Raw genomic sequence first — 19,124 nt, forward strand, 5'->3', positions numbered from 1 at the left:
GTGTCGTATGTTGTAATCACCTGGGGTGGAGTGTAACCTCCTTAGGTTTAGGAACCAATGATGCTTTTCTTGCCTAATTTTCAGAGTTATTTAGAAGCCACGTATTTAAGTAATTTAATCTTTTGCTGTTCTCTTTTTCAGAGTTATTTAGAAGCCAATATTTTAGTAATGTAATGTTTTGCTGTTCACGTTGTGATGTTTGTTATTTTCATATTTTGAATAGTGTATATTGTGCTGGTGGTTAACTTTGGAGTGGTTTAATTTTGGTGCTGACTAATTCTAAGTAGTTCAGTACTTTGGAATAATGGATGCTGGTTCATTTTGAATGTGTTTAATTTTATTACTTATTTTGAGTATTTTAATAACTTGGAATATAATGATGTCAATGTTCTTTTAGTTAACTTTGAAGTAATAATATTTTGATGCCCATTTTGAGTTATTCAATTTTGGACTTATGGACTATTATGCTACTTTTATTTAAGTAATTTTATATGGAATCTAGGAAAACTAGAGGCTGAAGTAGCTCCAGGACTCATGCAGAAAAGTGTTATCTAGAAACGGCGCACATATTAAGAAGAGTGATGACTCCTAAGAGGCAGATGCAACCGGAACCCCCCACTATAAATACCACCCAGTCGAACTGGAGGACAGTGATAAACCACAAAAAACAACAACAACAACAACAGCAACAATAATAATAATAATAATAATAATAATAATAATAATAATAATAATAATAATAATAATAATAATAATTAATATTGCTTTTTTTGTCTACCACAGTCCTCCATTTCGACTGGAGGACTGTAGGTAATTGATAACCAAGTGTAATGTCCAAGTTCGTAATGTGTAAAGTAGCCATTTTCACAACCGACAGTAGAAAGGTAAACATACCTCAGGTGCATCATCATGTTACATATATACGTTTAATTTTGCTTAACAAAGCAAAACCATATACATCTACTACTTTATATCCGGTCAATAAAAGTTACACCTGGCAAGAGTGCACTATAGGCATTACTTAAGGTTTTCTGCATCTTATTTTCGAACCTCTCCTAACAATTGATTTATAGTGCAACTGCGAGGATTTCCTCTTGTTACACCTTTCAAACCTTTTACTCTCAATTTCTGTCCCAGGGCTGAATGACGTCATAAAGCCCAGTGCTTGGCCTTTGGCCTAAATTCTAAATTCACTAAAGTTATAGCCACCCGACAAACACAAGTCTATTCACTCTAAAATGAATTACAGTGTGATTTTATAGAAATTCACTCGTTGTTACAAAAGCCACAGCCAGTGCTGGCACAAGGCCGGCTCATTCAACGACATATTAGCAATAAACGTAAGGGTTGTGCTGCTGCCAGTTTTCGTGTAGATTCATTTGATGAATCCTTATGAAAATGCAATCCCAAAGTCCACATGAAATAATAAAATCTAACCATACGGTATGATTCGATCCGGACGTGAACAAAACATAAAATAAAACTCATTACATTTTGCATAGACTCAGTAAAAAAAAAAAAATGTGTATGCATAGCGAAAATGCATATGGTATTTTAGTCCTGCATTGACGAACTAGTAGCACAACTGTGAAAACTGCTATGGCCAAATAAAAAAAATAGATAAAAAATAATAATTTTAATGCAGTGTGCCTCCTCAAAGGATTCATTTGCATGACTGTTGCTTTGTATGAATACATATAAACAACGAGACGTATTTGAAGTTTCGCCCCATCAGCAGATATTTCCTGGGCAGTGAAATTGGCAACATGCATGAAAGCTCCATGTGACCAAAAATTGAGCATTTTTCTATTCGTCGATGGATTAATTCATGATTCGCTTCCCGTTCTGGATAAAGATAACAAAACCAGTTTTCGTGCCTGGATTTGTGACATGGGTTTCTGGTTATATTGGATATGAATCAAATGGATATCACGTAATAGTGTGCGATCGTACTAATGCTTGTACGGAATAGCAGATTTGATTCTTATGTAATAATACAAAATATTTATTAACCCTTAATTCATGTTTTCACTTTGATAAATATAACTTTTATAACGTGACCTTCCTAATAAACACTTGATCTTCAAGCTCCTTAATGCCTACCGAATCGCTGGTATAAGTCTTTCGCCAGAGACACAAATGTATATAACAAATACGATGGGTAAGCAATGGCCAACAGCTTCGGGTAAATCACCCGGGGGTTGGGGGAGGAGGAGGATTATGTTCTGAACGAATGGAATTATTAATAATGTCACCAAAGACAAACTGGAATAATAAGGAAAATAAAAGGGACTAGAGGAAAAGGAAAGAAAGGGAAATGAAATAATACGACAGAAACGAACAGGGAAACGCCTCGTCAATAGAGGTAAAGCGAGCGAACCAAAAATGAAGAGAAAGTCTTGCCACAAATATTCGGCCAAGCAGGTCGAGTGGCGGAGAATAATTATTCCGCGACGATACAGGCTCCACGCAAAAGGAAGAGAAACGAGAAAGTAATGAGTTACTTGAGTAAATACTAAAACTTCAAATGGTGATTTTCCTGTCAATATGCAGTACTTATCTTCACCAAACTTTCCAGCCTCCCTCTGTCGCTCTACAAAAGTGAAAACATTTGCTTTTTAGATTTCATGGAATAGTAAATGCATTAATATTTAAGAAAATACTTCCTATATCCACACAACTAAACGGTATGGTAGTTTTTTCTTGGTGAACAAATATTCTTTGGAGGAAATTAAATTTCACCCAAAAATCCGTTCAAATTCTACAGTTCTGTGTATGGAAAAAATGTCAAATTTTTCATTGTTTAAAATCTGATTATCTATCCCCCCAACATTGAAATTAGTATTATTTATGGACATTGATGATGAAGACTCGGTCATAGAGTGAAATACAAATTAATTGGAGGCAAATTCTACAGGTCTGTGTATGGGAAAAATGTCAAATTTTTCAACTTTTCAAACCTAGTTCTCTATGCCCTCAAAATTGAGATTAATGTTGTTTACAGACATTGAAGATGAAGACTCAGGCATAGAGTGAAATATACACTGATTAAAAGAAATTAAATTACAATCCGTTCAAATTATGCAGGAATGTCAAATTGAGATTAGTGTTGATTATGTTTATGGACAGATTATGAAGACTCGGCCATAGAGTGAAACTTAAATTATTTGAAGGAAATTACATTTCACCAATTGATCAGTTCAAAATGTTAAAATTTTGAAAGTGAAATTTAGTTCTTTATTCCCCCAAAAATTGAGATTAGTGTTGTTTATGGACGTTGTAGCGTGAAATATGAATTAATTGGAAGAAATCAAATTTCACCAAAAAATCTGTTCAAATTTTGTAGGTTCACGTATGGAAAAAATGTCAAATTTTTCTACGTTTCAAATTTAGTTCTCTATGCCCCCAAAATTGACTTTACTGTTGTTAGTGATGAAGACTTGGCCATAGAGTGAAATATAAACTAATTGCAGAAAATTAGGGTGTAAAAATGGACGGGTTAAAAATGGATATGGGGTAAAAATGGATAGGGAGAAAAATGGATAGGGGTAAAAATGGACAAGGGATAAAAATGGCCAGGGGGTATAAATGGATAGGGTTAAAATGGACAGGGGGCAAAATGGAGAGGGGTTAAAAATGGACAGAGGGTTAAAAATGGATAGGGGTAGGTAACAATGGATGGGGTAAAAATGGATAAGGGGTAGAAATGGACAGGGGTAAAAATGGATAAGGGTAAAAATGGATGGGGTAAAAATGGATAAGGGGTATAAATGGACAGGGGTAAAAATGGACAGGGGGTAAAAATAGATAGGGGTGAAAATGGATTGGGCAAAAAAGGATGAGGGGTAAAAATAGACAGGGGGATAAAAATGGATGTGGGGGTAAAAATGGACATGAAGTAAAAATGGATAGGGGGTAAAGTGAATAGTGAGTAAAATGAATAGGGGGTAAAAATGGATAGGGATAAAATGGGCAGCAGGAAAAATGGAAAGGGAGTAAAAATGGATAGAGGAAAAAAATGGACAGGGGGTGAAAATGGATAAGGGGTGAAAATGGGGAGGGGATGAAAATGGACAAGGGGTAAAAAGAATATAGGATAAAAATGGACATGGGGTAAAAATGGACAGAGGATAAAAATGGACAGTGGGAAAAATGGATGGGGTAAAAATCAATAGAGGGTAAAAATGGATCAGGGTAAAAAATAGATCAGGGGTAAAAATGGATCGGGAGCAAACATGGATCCGGGTGAAAATGGATGGGGGGTAAAATTGCATCGGGGATAAAAATGGATCAAGGGGTAAAAATGGATGGGGGTTGAAAAGGACCGGGGTAAAAATGGATCATTGGTAAAAACAGATCGGGGTAAAAATGGACCAGGGTATTAAATGGATCAGGGCAAAAAGTGGATCGGGGGTAAAAATGGATCAAAAGTAAAAACAGATTGGGGTAAATGGATTAGGGTTAATAATGGATTGGGGTTAAAAATTGGATCAGGGTAAAAATGGATTGGGGGTAATACTGGATTGGGGATAAAAATGTATCTGGGATAAAAATGGAACAGGGGTAAAAATGGATTGGGGGGGTGTGAAAATGGATCAGGGGGGTAAAAATGGATCAAGGGTTAAAATGGATCAAGGGTTAAAAATGGATCAGGGTTAAAAATGGATCGGGGTAAAAATTGATCGGGGTAAAACTGGATCGGGGAAAACTGGATCGGGGAAAGAAAGCTGGATCGGGGGTAAAAATGGATCAGGAATAAAAAATGGATTGGGGAAAAAATAAATCAGGGTAATAATGGATTGGGGTAAAAATGGATCAGGGTTGTAAATGGATCGGGGTAAAAATGGATCAGGAATAAAAATGGATCGGGTAAAAATAAATCAGGGGTAAAAATGGATCGTGGGGTAAAAATGGATCGGGGGGTAAAATGGATTCGGGCGGGGTAAAAGTGGATCGGGGATAAAAATGGATTGGGGTAAAAAAAATGGATCAGATTAAAAACTGGATCAGGGTTAAAAATTGATCGGGGTGGGGTAAAAAAATGGATCTGGAGTAAAAAAACGGATCGGGTGTAAATGGATCGGGGGTAAAAATGGATCGAGAGTAAAAAAAGGATCGGAGTAAAATGGATTGGAGGTAAAAATGGATAAAGCGTAAAAATGGATTGGGGGTAAAAATGGATCGAGAATAAAAAAGGATCACAGTAAAAATGGGTTAGGGTTAAAAATGGATGGGTAAAAATGGATCGGGGTAAAAATGGATATGGGGATATAAAAAATGTATCTTAAGGGTAAAAATGGATTGGGATAAAAATGGATAGGGGATAAAAATTGCTCTGGGGTTAAAAATGGATCAGGGTAAAAATGGATAGGGATAAAAATGGATCAGGGAGGGTTAAAAAATGGATCGGGGTAAAAATGGATCAGAGTAAAAATGGACCAGGTAAAAAGTAAAAATAGATTGAAGATAAAAATGGATCAGGGCAAAAAATACAAAAATGGATCGGGTAAAGATGGATTGGTGTCTAAATGGGCCACAGATAAAAAAGAATTGGAGTAAAAATGGAAAACCCCGGTAAAAGGATTCTGGTAAGAATGGAATCCCGGGTAAAATGGGAAAAATGGGTGGGTAAAAAATTGGATCGGGTTAAGAATAGATCGGGGGTAAAAATAAAAAGGGAACGGGCAATAATTTAAAAATAGATCTGGTAAGAATGGATCGGGGGTTAAAAATGGAAAAGGGTAAAAATGGGATTGGAAGGAATGGATCCGGGGGTAAAAAAATGGAACGGGTTAAAAAGGATCTGGTTAAGAATGGATCGGGGGGTAAAAATGGAACGGTAAAAATGGATTGGTAAGAAGGGAAAATGGAACGGGTAAAAAATGGAACGGGTAAAAATGGATCGGGGTAAAAAGGAATGGGGAAAAAAAATGGGGTTCTAAAAATGGATCGGGGTAAGGGTTTAAAAATGGAGCTGGTTAAGGAAGGATCGGGGTTAAAAATGGAACGGGTTTTAAAAAGGATCTGGTAAAGAATGGATCCGGGGGGTAAAAATGGACGGGTATTAAAAAGGATATTGGGAAGGAAATGGATCCGGGGGTAAAAATGGATCGGGGGTTTTTTTAAAAATGGAATCTCGGTAAGAATGGATCGGGGGTAAAAATGGACTAGTTAAAAAATGGATCTGGTAAGGCAAATGGGATCGGGGTAAAAATGGAACGGGTAAAAATGGATCTGGTAAGGAATGGATCGGGGGTAAAAAAAAAATGGAAACGCTGGGGGTAAAAAATGGATCTCGTAAAGAATGGGATCGGGGGTAAAAAAATGGCGGGTAAAAAATGGATTGGTAAGAATGGATCGGGGGTAAAAAAATGAATCGGGGGTAAAACAAAAATGGATCTGGTAAGAATGGATCGGGGTAAAAAAGGGAACGGGTTAAAAATGGATATGGTAAGAATGGATCCGGCGGGGTAAAAATCGGATCGGGGTAAAATGGACTGGTAAAGAATGGATCGGGGGGAAAAAATGGAACGGGTTTAAAAAATGGATATGGTAAGAATGGAGTCGGGGGTTAAAAATGGAACGGGTAAAAAATTGGATCTTGGTAAGAATGGTCGGGGGTTAAATGGAACGGGTATGGTCTGGTAAGAATGGATCGAGGGTAAAAAATGGAACGGGGGTAAAAATGGATCTGGTAAGAATGGATCGGGGGTAAAAAATGGGATTCGGGGTAAAAATGGATCTGGTAAGAATGGATCGGGGTTAAAAATGGAACGGGTATGGTCTGGTAAAGAATGGATCTGGTAAAAAATGGAAGGGTTAAAAATGGATCTGGTAAGAATGGAGGGGTAAAAAATGGATCGGGGTAAAAATGGATCTGGTAAGAATGGATCGGGGGTTAAAAATGGAACGGGTAAAAATGAATCTGGTAAGAATGGATCGGGGGGTAAAAAATGGAACGGGTAAAAATGGATCTGGTAAAGAAGAGTGGGGGGTAAAAATGGAACGCGGGGGTAAAATGGAATTCTGGGTAAGAATGGTCGGTAAAATGGAACGGGTGGTAAAAATGGATTAAGAAGGGATCGGGGTAAAAATGGATCGGGGTAAAAATGGATCCTGGTAAGAATGGATCGGGGGGTAAAAAATGGAACGGGTAAAAATTGATTCTGGTAAGAAAAATGGATCCGGGTAAAAAAATGGATCGGTAAAAAATGGAATCCGGTAAGAATGGTCGGGGGTAAAAATGGAAAAACGGGTTAAAATGGATCTGGTAACAATGGATCGGGGTTAAAAATGGAACGGTTAAAAATGGATCTGGTAAGAATGGATCGGGGTAAAAAATGGAAAAAGGAAGGTAAAAATGGATCTGGTAAGAATGGACCGGGGTAAAAATGGATCGGTAAAAATGGATCCTGGTAAGGAAATGGATCGGGGGGTAAAAATGGAACAAAAAGCGGTAAAAATGGACTGGTAAGAATGGATCGGGGGTTAAAATGGAAACGGGTAAAAATGGATTCTGGTAAAGAATTGGATCAGGGGGTAAAAATGGAACGGGTAAAAATGGATCTGGTAAGAATGGATCCGGGGTAAAAATGGGATCGGGGTTTTAAATGGATCTGGTAAAACGAATGGATCGGGTTAACAAAATGGAACGGGTTAAAAATGGGAATGGTAAAATGGATCGGGGTAAAAATGGAAACGGGTGGATCTGGTAAGAATGGATCCGGGGGGTTAAAAATGGATCGGTAAAATGGCTGGTAAGAATGGATCAGAGGTATAAATGGAACGGGTAAAAATGGATCTGGTAAGAATGGATCGGGGGTAAAAATAAAATGGAACGGGTAAAATGGATCTGGTAAGAATGGATCGGTGGGGTAAAAATGGAACGGGTAAAAATGGATCTGGTAAGAATGGATCCGGGGTAAAAATGGATCGTGGGTAAAAATGGATCTGGTAAGAATGGATCGGGGTAAAAATGGAACGGTAAAAATGGATCTGGTAAGAATGGATCCGGGATAAAAATGGATCGGGTAAAAATGGATCTGGTAAGAATGGATCGGGGGTAAAATGGAACGGGTGAAAAATGATCTGGTAAGAATGGATCCGGGGTAAAAATGGATCGGGGTAAAAATGGATCTGGTAAGAATGGATCGCCTGGGGTAAAAATGACGGGTAAAAATGGATCTGGTAAGAATGGATCGGGGGTAAAAATGGAACGGGTAAAAATGGATCTGGTAAGAATGGATCGGGGGTAAAAATGGAACGGGTAAAAATGGATCTGGTAAGAATGGATCGCGGGGTAAAAATGGAACGGGTAAAAATGGATCTGGTAAGAATGGATCCGGGGGTAAAATGGATCGGGGGTAAAAAATGGATCTGGTAAGAATGGATCGGGGGTAAAAATGGAACGCGTAAAATGGATCTGGTAAGAATGGATCGGGGTAAAAATGGAACTGGTAAAAAGGATGGATCTGGTAAGAATGGATCGTGGTAAAAATGGAACGGGTACAAAAATGGATCTGGTAAGAATGGATCGGGGGTGGGTAAAAATGGATCGCGGGGTAAAAATGGATCTGGTAGAATGGATCGGGGTCGGGGTAAAAATGACGGGTAAAAATGGATCTCGGTAAGAATGGATCATACGGGGGTCAAAAATGGAACGGTAAAAATGGATCTGGTAATGAATGGATCGGGGTAAAAATGGAACGTCGGTACTAAAAATGGATCTGGTAAGAATGGATCCGGGGTAAAAATGGATCGGGGTAAAAATGGATCTGGTAGATATGATCGGGGTAAAAATGGAACGCGTAAAATGGATCTGGTAAGAATGGATCGGGGGTAAAAATGGAACGGGTAAAATGGATCTGGTAAGAATGGATCGTAAAGTAGGAACGGGTAAAAATGAGTCTGGTAACTGGTAAGATGGAATCGGGTGGGGGTAAAAATGGAACGGTAAAAATGGATCTGGTAAGAATGGATTCCGGGGTAAAAATGGATCGGGGTAAAAATGGATCTGGTAAGAATGGATCGGGGGTAAAAATGGAACGGGTAAAAATGGATCTGGTAAGAATGGATCTGGGGTAAAAATGGAACGGGGTAAAAATGGATCTGGTAAGAATGGATCAGGGGTAAAAATGGATAGGGCAGGGGGGAAAAAATGATAAAAGGTCAACGTAAAAATGGATCAGGGTGGAAATGGATCAGCGTAAAAAAGAATCAGGGGTAAAATTGGATCAGGGGTGGAAATGGATCGGTGTAAAAAAGAATCAGGGGTAAAAAATGGATCAGGGGTGGAATGGATCGGCGTAAAAAAGAATCAGGGGTAAAATGGATCAGGGGTAAAAATGGATAGGGGGTCAAAATGGATCGGATTAAAAATGGATTGGGGGTAAAAATGGATCGGGGAAAATGACAAACGGTGTTTTTTTTTATTGAAACGAAAATGCTTTGCAATGTACGCTAAAGTTCTTGAATACACCCCCAGTCTAATAAGGTGAAAATCATCCAGAATCCTAAAGCAAGGTAGTTCTCACATGATTCCTTTTCTAAATAATTTATTAATTTATAAGATTTAATCAGATTATGAATGCCAAATACATTTTCACAAGACAACTGAAAATATTTTTGGATACAGTTTGGGAGAGGAGAGAAATAAAGGACAGAGAAGAGGCAAAGGGCAGGCACACAAGAATTGCATGATACCGGAAATGTTTAACTGCTAAGAATACGGGAAAAATAATTCTGACAAGGAGGAATTAGACGACTTAATCACCAGGACCCAGATATGGCAATACGGTCAAGTAGACAAACAAGGTGATGACATGAAATCCAGAGAAAACAGGACAAACTGCGAAGGAGGAAAATTCAGTTTCAGCTCCATTTTACAAAACGGAAACAACACAAAATACTACCAACACATAAACCAACATTGCGAAAAAAGGTTATGGAGTCAGAGGGGTATATAATTGTTGGAAATGGTTTCATACGGACAAGTGAAAGACTAAATAGATTATCAATGTACGTACTCTGGTTCCAATATAATTCTATCCCATCAGCCGCCCGAGGACAGCAACACACTCACGATGTACTGATATTCCGTTACACAGAGTTAAATCATCACAAGTTAATGAAAGTCAAATCCCATCAGCATTCCTCAAATAAAAAGGAACCATAACAGTGAAAAGGGCAACGTAGCTCGTATTTTTCAAAGAATGTGCTGATTATTATCCATAATTATAAAAAAGCATACATATATATATATATATATATAGATATAGATATATATATATATATATATATACATATATATATAATATATATATATATATATATATATATATATATAGTATATATATATATATATATATATATATATATATATATATATATATATATATATATATATATATATATATATATATATATATGTGTGTGTGTGTGTGTGTGTGTGTGTGTGTGTGTGTGTTTGTGTGTGTAAAACGACAGAATCGCAAAACAAGTGGCTATACACCTTAATCGTCTCACGGCTTCCGACAGGAGATACGAAGTTCTGAGAACTTCTGCAGCGGCTGCTTCCTAAAGTGCAAATACGCGAAACTATTGCAAGGTGTAATTATAAGGCTGGATATGAAGGAGGGTTCACGGAATTCGACGAAAACTACCCTTTGAGGCCTTAATGTTATTCGGCAAACAAAATCTTCCTCTTTTGGTGACTTAACTATATACTAAAGATCCCAAAATCTTCCTCTTTTGGTGACTTAACTATATACTAAAGACCCCCTTCATCTGTTCCCAGCAGATTAATATAAATAGGCGAGTCTCAAATAAAAGCGAGCTTTGGAAGCAGCAGTCCCTCCATACCTGTAACAAATAACTCATTAAACGAAACTTTGACAAAACTATTCCTAGGCTATATTACTAGATTTGGATTTTTGAAAGACTAAAACTCGGCATTGCTTATTTCTTTACAATAAAAAAAATAAAAAGCAACATATCCCCCAAAAACATGAACGTATCCTAAACCAAATTTCGTCAGAGAGAGAGAGAGAGAGAGAGAGAGAGAGAGAGAGAGAGAGAGAGAGAGAGAGAGGGGGGGGGGGGAGTACAATTTTGGGGGGGGGGAACGGGGGGTGGGGGGGGGGGGGGGGGGGGGGGGGGGGGGGGGGGATGAGGGTTGATACTTTGATAGCTCAACTTTCCTGAATACATTTTATGACGATAAATTCTGTGCATTGCATTGAAAAAACATCAGAACGTCAAGCTTATTAATAAGTACGTAGATCGTGCTCTCATATTTTGGATTTCAAAGAGTAAACGTTCACCCTTTAATTAATAATTCCATCACCCCACTCTGAAAGGTCTAATAAACACGGCAATGTATCAAATAACATTTCCCAGTTCATATCGTCAGATTTTAATGAGAAAGATTGACATAGTTCCCATTTCGGAATACAAACTAAAATCAGTTGATATGCACTGCGTCCCTTTTGGTTCGCTAAACAATTTCTAATATTTTAGTTTAAACTTATTCATAATCGTTCAGTAATAATAAAGGGAAGCAATAAAACTGACCACACACATAACTATAATAACTCGAAGTGAATCATAAATCCAAACAAAGACTACCTCCCATCGAAAATATGAATAATCCAAAATAAAATAAAGGATAATGAACACAATAATGTATGAGATAATGGTGTCAACAGATGCCAGGGAGATGACAGGATAGTTAAGAAACGATGATGAAAACGATGTCAAAAGCAGCTAATTGAAGATCAAATAGAACAAGTATAAAATGCGTCGAAGTTTCTTCGCCGCAATCGAGTTTTCTGTACTGCGTCCAATGCTGTATGAAGCTCTCAGCCCCGGCCCGGTGGTGGCCTGTGTCGTTTGGGACCTATAGCGGTACCAGACGCACGATCATTACTAACTCTAACCTTAGATGAGATAAAAACTACGGAGGCTAGAGAGCTGCAATTTGGTATGTCTGATGAATGAAGGGAGGATGATCAACATAACAATTATTTAGGATCTGAGGTCGGACAGAAAAAGTGCGGACGGACAGGCAAGTAGCCATCTCAATAGTTTTATTTGACATAAACTATGAAGTAACTTATCCGCATAAACCAACACTGATATAAGCAAAAACATGCACACCTTACAGATTAAGAAAACTCAACTCTTTCCAGTTTCCATTTCTAATAAATTAAGAAAAATCCATGGCCCTAAAATCTCAGCCCATTTTTTAACATTTACAGCACCATTCTGTCAGACATGAAACCCCAATTTCAAATGAAGGAAAGGTGTAGGCAACGTGTCTGTAACAGGCACCGGCTGAGATATGGTAATAATTATTTAACAAACATTCAGTGTCATTCAAGAACAATAATCACAATGGAATTTTATCTTCAGTGACTCCAAGGAATAGTTCGGAAACATGCGAAATTGATCCACTAACTCTCTCTCTCTCTCTCTCTCTCTCTCTCTCTCTCTCTCTCTCTCTCTCTCTGGTATTTTTCATTCCACTTCCATTTCAAAGTCATTCCAAATTTTGCTCTTTCTGTCTCATCCACTAATTCATTCAGATGCTTTCATTCCCTTACCATTCCATTAACCACTAGTGGAGAAAAGCGACACCAACGAAGGACAGCTGTGACCTTTGGCCACCTCCCTTGTTTATTCTGTTGTCATATGCATTTCGCTCGCAGTCCTTCTGGTCAGCCACCAGATGAAAATGGCTACTACCTTGTCTTGTGATGAACCACATATTCTGTTATAAAAGTGGGTATAGCAATTTTGCAACTTTTCAAGCCCATCTATTATTATTATACTCTATATTTTAAGTCGTTTGCGTTCATCTGATTTGACAGTTATATTATTTGTTTATTGTTTTCTTATAGTACCAGTTCCATATTTTTTTATCATGTACGTTCATAATAATAAAATTCTACTTGTTGCCTTACGACAAAATAATTAGAAAAAGATATCAACAAAAAACCTGGAAATATGCTGGGGAACAAGATTTTTTTGTAATGTCAGGCTCCTTACTGACAGAATTAAAAAAAAATAAACGATACCATATACGAGACACGAAAAAATGAGACCATTGGCCCCGGCATCAAAGTCAAGAAAAAAGTGTAGTTTTGCTTTCAACCACCTAGCGTGTAAGAAATCCATAAGGCCCAAGATATTATACTATACAAGTATATAATCCAAGCATATATCTGTGTTTTTCAGGGTTTTTCATCTCTCGCTGTGCGAATGATATGATTGCGTTGTATACAATACCCACAACACCATAAAAAGTGGTGAATGGAATAGGAGAGAGAGAGAGAGAGAGAGAGAGAGAGAGAGAGAGCAGAATATTTTCCATTAACTGCGTCATATCTTCCATGTACTGGCAATATCTCCTGCATCGAGAAGAGGTGTTCGTATCCAAATTACAACATGGGTCCATTCTGACACCAAAAGTAATTAACGTATAAAACGTCACTTATTCAATATTGGCCACAGTTTCAATGGAAATATTCGAGGTACTGGAAAATAAGGCTAATGATAATGATGGCCATTATACTCCAACCTGACACTAAATACACGGAAGTGATCAAAACGACAGAGAATGAAACTGATAAGGTCGAACATTATATGTAAAAAACAAAGATCACTCAAACGTTGAGCGGTGGAAAATGACGCTGACTAAACCCACTGAATGCGAACGAAAACAGAGGACAATTACATTAGGTGCTCTAATTATGCATATTCTATCATCAACACTCAACATCCTTTTATACTGCAGAGTTCTACATCGCTGCTGTCTCCGGCACACCGAGGACCTAAACACACACACACACACACTATGTATATCTATATATATATATATATATATATATATATATATATATATATATATATATATATATATAAGACACACACACACACACACACACACATATATATATATATATATATATATATATATATATAGATATATATATATATATATATATATACATATATACATATATACATATATACATATACATATATACATATATACATATATACATATATACATATACTATATATATATATATATATATATTATATATATATATATATATATATATATATATATATATATATAAGCACACACACACATATATATATATATATATATATATATATATATATATATATATATATATATATGCACCGGAAAACAAATGACTACACTCCTTAAACGGCTTGCGACAGGTGTCAAGTAGTTCCGAAAACTTCTGCAGCTTCTTGAAGATATATTCACGAAACTATTGCAAGGTGCAATTATAAGACTGGAAATGGAGAAGGGTCCACGGAATTCGAAGAAATTAATCCTTAGACATTTGTATTATTCGACAATAAAAATCCTCCTTGTCTGTTGACCTATTTATATACAAAAGTCCCGTTTTATTTGTTACTTTCAGGCAATTACACCAACACTAAGGCTTTATTAAAATTGAAATTTAGAAGCAGCTGTCCCTCAAAACCCGTGACAGATAACTCATTTAAAAGAAATTCTGATCAAAACCTTTCAATAACCTACTCATAGACTATATTACTTGCTTTACATTTTTCAAAGGCTAAAACTCGACAACGCAAGAATAATATGAAAGACATCACGTATTTCTTTAAAGATTACAATTTCGAAAAGAAAAGAACAATATCAACAATTCCCCCAAACACGAAAGTTTCCTAAAACCAAAGAGAGATAGTTGATATTTTGCCAGCTCAACTTTTTTACTAATATTTTACGATCATAAATTCTGTGAATTCCACAGAAAAACAAACACTGCCAGCGTATCAGTAATTACGTACTACAAACTCATTTTATACTTGATTTCACTCTAATAATTTCCTCACCCGACTCTGAAAAGGTTTAATAAACCGGGAAATGAATCAAATAACATTTCCCAGTCCATAATTTTGGACTCAATGAAGTACTATAAATCCTATAAAATACTAAACCATAAAATAAGCTTATCTTTTTTACTTACTGTAAAAGTTTGTAATATTAAACATTGATCATAGTCTGTACAGAGTTGAGTGGAACTGTATATTGAGGAGGTCACAGAAGATTTATGTACACTTTTAGCCAATCTGTAAATTGTGGCTTTATAACCATGTTGATTGACTAATACTGATAAATCAGTCACCCTTTTCCCTTAATATAATCCATATATTCATATTTATACACTCGCAGCACAGTAAATAATCACACAAAACATAGGGAATTCATTTCAATAAAGAATCAAATATACACAATGACTGAACAAAAAGACGAGAGTAGTGCAGTGAATATTACAAATACTTATCAGTGATTATACAACAAAATTAATGCACTCTTAATTACACAACTTCAATATAATGAAATTTTGTCTCAAAAATACTCTGTCTTAATAACAAGAAATAGAAAATATTAGAAAAATACTATAGGCACGTCCTAATAAAAAAAATGCCAGAACCACAATAAGGTTACACATAAGAGGCGAGCTTACAAAACATCATACAGACGAGCTTGACGTCGAGGGCCACACGTTGACATCAGGTATGAAGACACTCCAACAGAAGTTTTGTTTGTTTGTTTGTTTGTTTGTATGGTGTTGTTATGTTGCATGGAACCAGTGTTTATTCAGTAACGGGACCAACGGCTTTACGTAGTCACGAACCACGTCGAGAGTGAACTTCTATCACCAGAAATACACATCTCTCACCCCTCAATGGAATGCCCGAGAATCGAACTCGCGGCCACCGAGGTGGCAGGCAAAGATCATACCAACCATGCCATTGAGGCGCAACGGAAGTAACTTACAGTACAGCGAACAGGCAAATTTTATCGTCGAGACAGCCACACGTTTCCATCAGGAATGAAACCACTCCAACAGAAGAGTCGGATTTCCAACTCAACCAACAGTTTCACGCTGCCATCCGGGATGAAACTACTCCAAGGGACGAGGAGGTCCCCAACCTCCTGTCTAGACTGACAGGTAAGCAATACCTGCAGCTGCTCCAAACTGACCCCTCGAAGTTGTGCTACCGACTGACTAAAGTCAGACACCGTTCGACAGACGTCAACTTGACAAAAAAAAAAATGAAAAAAACAAAAAAAATAAATAAATAAAAAACATACACACACACACACACACACAAGTTCACGTTAACGGTAACAGGAAAACTATTAACACGAAGGAGCAATCTGAATACGATTGTTCCAACAAAACCACTTAACCTGACAATAGCCTATTCCTCAACTCATATCTACCACTGATGTATGGGTTATTTTAAAATGTCATGAATATAACATGAATGCAATATACTGTAAAGCACTTGTAAGTGAGAATGACATGGCACTGAAACTTCTAATGCAAAAAACGACATTTCGTATAATGCACCTTTACCAGTAGGAACAGAGATGAAAAAAGGCGTTTGCCATAAGTGTACATGAGAGGTAGTTGGTCGAAAATACATTTAGATCCACTGACCGATGCAAATAATACACACTGTGTGCGTGCGTATATATATGTGGTGTGAGAGAGAGAGAGAGAGAATTCCTGCAAAAATAATAAATTATTCTTCGGACTTTCTCTCAAAACAATCTATTGTCCCCACAGCCACTTATAAGAGACGCCGAAAGTCTTCATTTTCCGGCTTCGACTCTTAATTCATCGTCATAATTTGCACACAAAAAGTAATGCTTACTTTCAATAACTTTTCTTGCCGTTCATTGCTTGTTATTCATATTCGCTCTACTTGAGCAAAGATCACGCTATCACTATTCTTATCTTAGGAATGTTTTTCACTGTGAAACAATTCCGGCAAAGATTGTCATGGTTATGCCCCTCATATATGGAAAACTTCTCTTTTACTGCATTTCCTGGCTGTATATCAAAAGTTACACACAAGGATTCATACAAACCTCTGCATATGCACATCACATTTACAAATTCATTACTGCGAATTTACAACGCAAACTACTAGATTACCCCCAATTGATGGAGAGATATTATACAAAGCAACAACAGTGAATATAATACGAACCAGTGTCCATTTCCCTACTCACATGCTGTCATTGATAGACATGGGTGTTAATTGAAATTAATGAAATTCATGTAATACGAGACCAATAGTTGGTAATGAGATCGATACGCTACGCTGTAAAAGGTCAAATAGTTTTTAGCTAAATTTTATGAATTATTAATTACATAACTGATGGTTAACTGAGAGGGGGATTAATTATCAACATTTCAATTAGCGTATTACCGATAGCCCACCAGCAGGCTTTACGATCTCTTTAGTTGTTCTCCTGTTACTGCCCTATAATGTTTCGATACTGTAAATTAGTTTTCTACTGTAATACACTCAAATATACAACAGTCTCCATCTATTCTTGTCCAATAATTTTACAATGTCAGATACAGGATTCCTTTGATTTTCTGAAGGAGACCTGGCACCCAATCCACCACCAACATTATCATTACCTAATTACCGTTAAATATCTGTTCTTCCACAGAACAAGACAGAAGTCCACGCAACAAAATGACAAGTGGAAATAAGGAGGAAAAAACCTGTATGTAAGTATGCATGTACTGTACTTTTATATATATATATATATATATATATATATATATTATATATATATATAATATATATATATATATATATATATGTATATATATAAGCTATCTTATGAAAACGTTCTCCTAAAGACCCTAGGGGAAACGAAAGGTCGTCTTATTCATACTCTCTTCCGGTGTAAAAACAGCCGGTACAGTGAGATACTGAAAGGAGAATCAATTTATACGGGTAGTTTTGAGAAGCAAGGAAAAAGTGAATCGAAATGATAAGGATGACAATGTCGATGATGGGGTGAATGAGAAACAGAGACGCATAAAGCCGAGAACAAGGATGAAGAGAAAGAGACATGAAATGAGCGAACGATAAATAAATATACACGGTGTCAATTTAAAAAAAAAAAAAAAAACATAAAAGGGGTTTCAGCTTTCATCTCTTTGCTTGGAATGGCCCTTAAATGTAAAAAAAAAGTAGCAATGTAATTATGTACAAGCTGGCAAAGTAAAAAGCTGTTTAACAAAGCCAATGAGTCGATGATTTGTTCTTGATAATTCAATTATCATCACAAAACACAGAAAATATACTACACTCGGCTAAAAAGCAATGGAAAGGAAAAGATGGAGTAAATTTAAAAGGATTACAATAAATACAGAGAAGGAAAACTTCGAATAATAACCGTACAAAAATCAGTGACATGAAACACTGTACAACACAAGAATCTAAAAACGATTATATACACAATAAGACCTTTTGTTTAGTATTTTTAAGAGAATTAATGTTTTACTACGGCTGATATTGATCGTGAAGATGAACACAGAACTAACTGAAAATAATATAATATGAATAACCATGATCATTTCCATGTATCAAAACGAAGCGGTAAACAGTGAGAAGAGCAACACATCACTGAAGTGACCTGACAGTTGTGTCCTCTGCCCAACGGAAACAATTCTTGAAATCACAATTTCGCAAAGTGAAAAACACCTCCCCCAAAAACATCTACTAAATCTGGACCATTCTACAACTCGTCCAAAATCATGATAAACCTATACGGTCAGCGCTATAGAGAAATGATATTCAAATATCAGAAAGTTATTGCAAATATAAAAGCACGCCAGACTTGAGGAAAGACATAAATGCATATTCCAATTCCCCCTGATATTTCACGTGTGGATGATCCCAGCAAACGCTATACCAGCGATGACACTGATTACTGAAAATTACCAGGAGAGGAAAAACGAGATAATGAACTTGAAACTGCCTAAAGTAACTGCCAGAGAAAATGAGTTAGGCAAATATTTCTCGCTAATGTTAAATGACCCAGTCATCAATGCCCACGAAACTTTGATTACTAAATTCAACTTCATTACGAACTTATATATTTCAGCCACACAAAAGTGTACTGCAGGCAACTGAAACTAAATATGGCTACAGTGTTGTATCAACTAAAATGAATTACAACGAAAAAAAACAAAGAAGATACACCTATCTAAAGACTTCCGAATACACTTGATTCC

Source organism: Macrobrachium nipponense, chromosome 3 (assembly GCF_015104395.2).
Source record: "Macrobrachium nipponense isolate FS-2020 chromosome 3, ASM1510439v2, whole genome shotgun sequence".
NCBI classification, from domain to species: Eukaryota; Metazoa; Arthropoda; class Malacostraca; order Decapoda; family Palaemonidae; genus Macrobrachium; species Macrobrachium nipponense.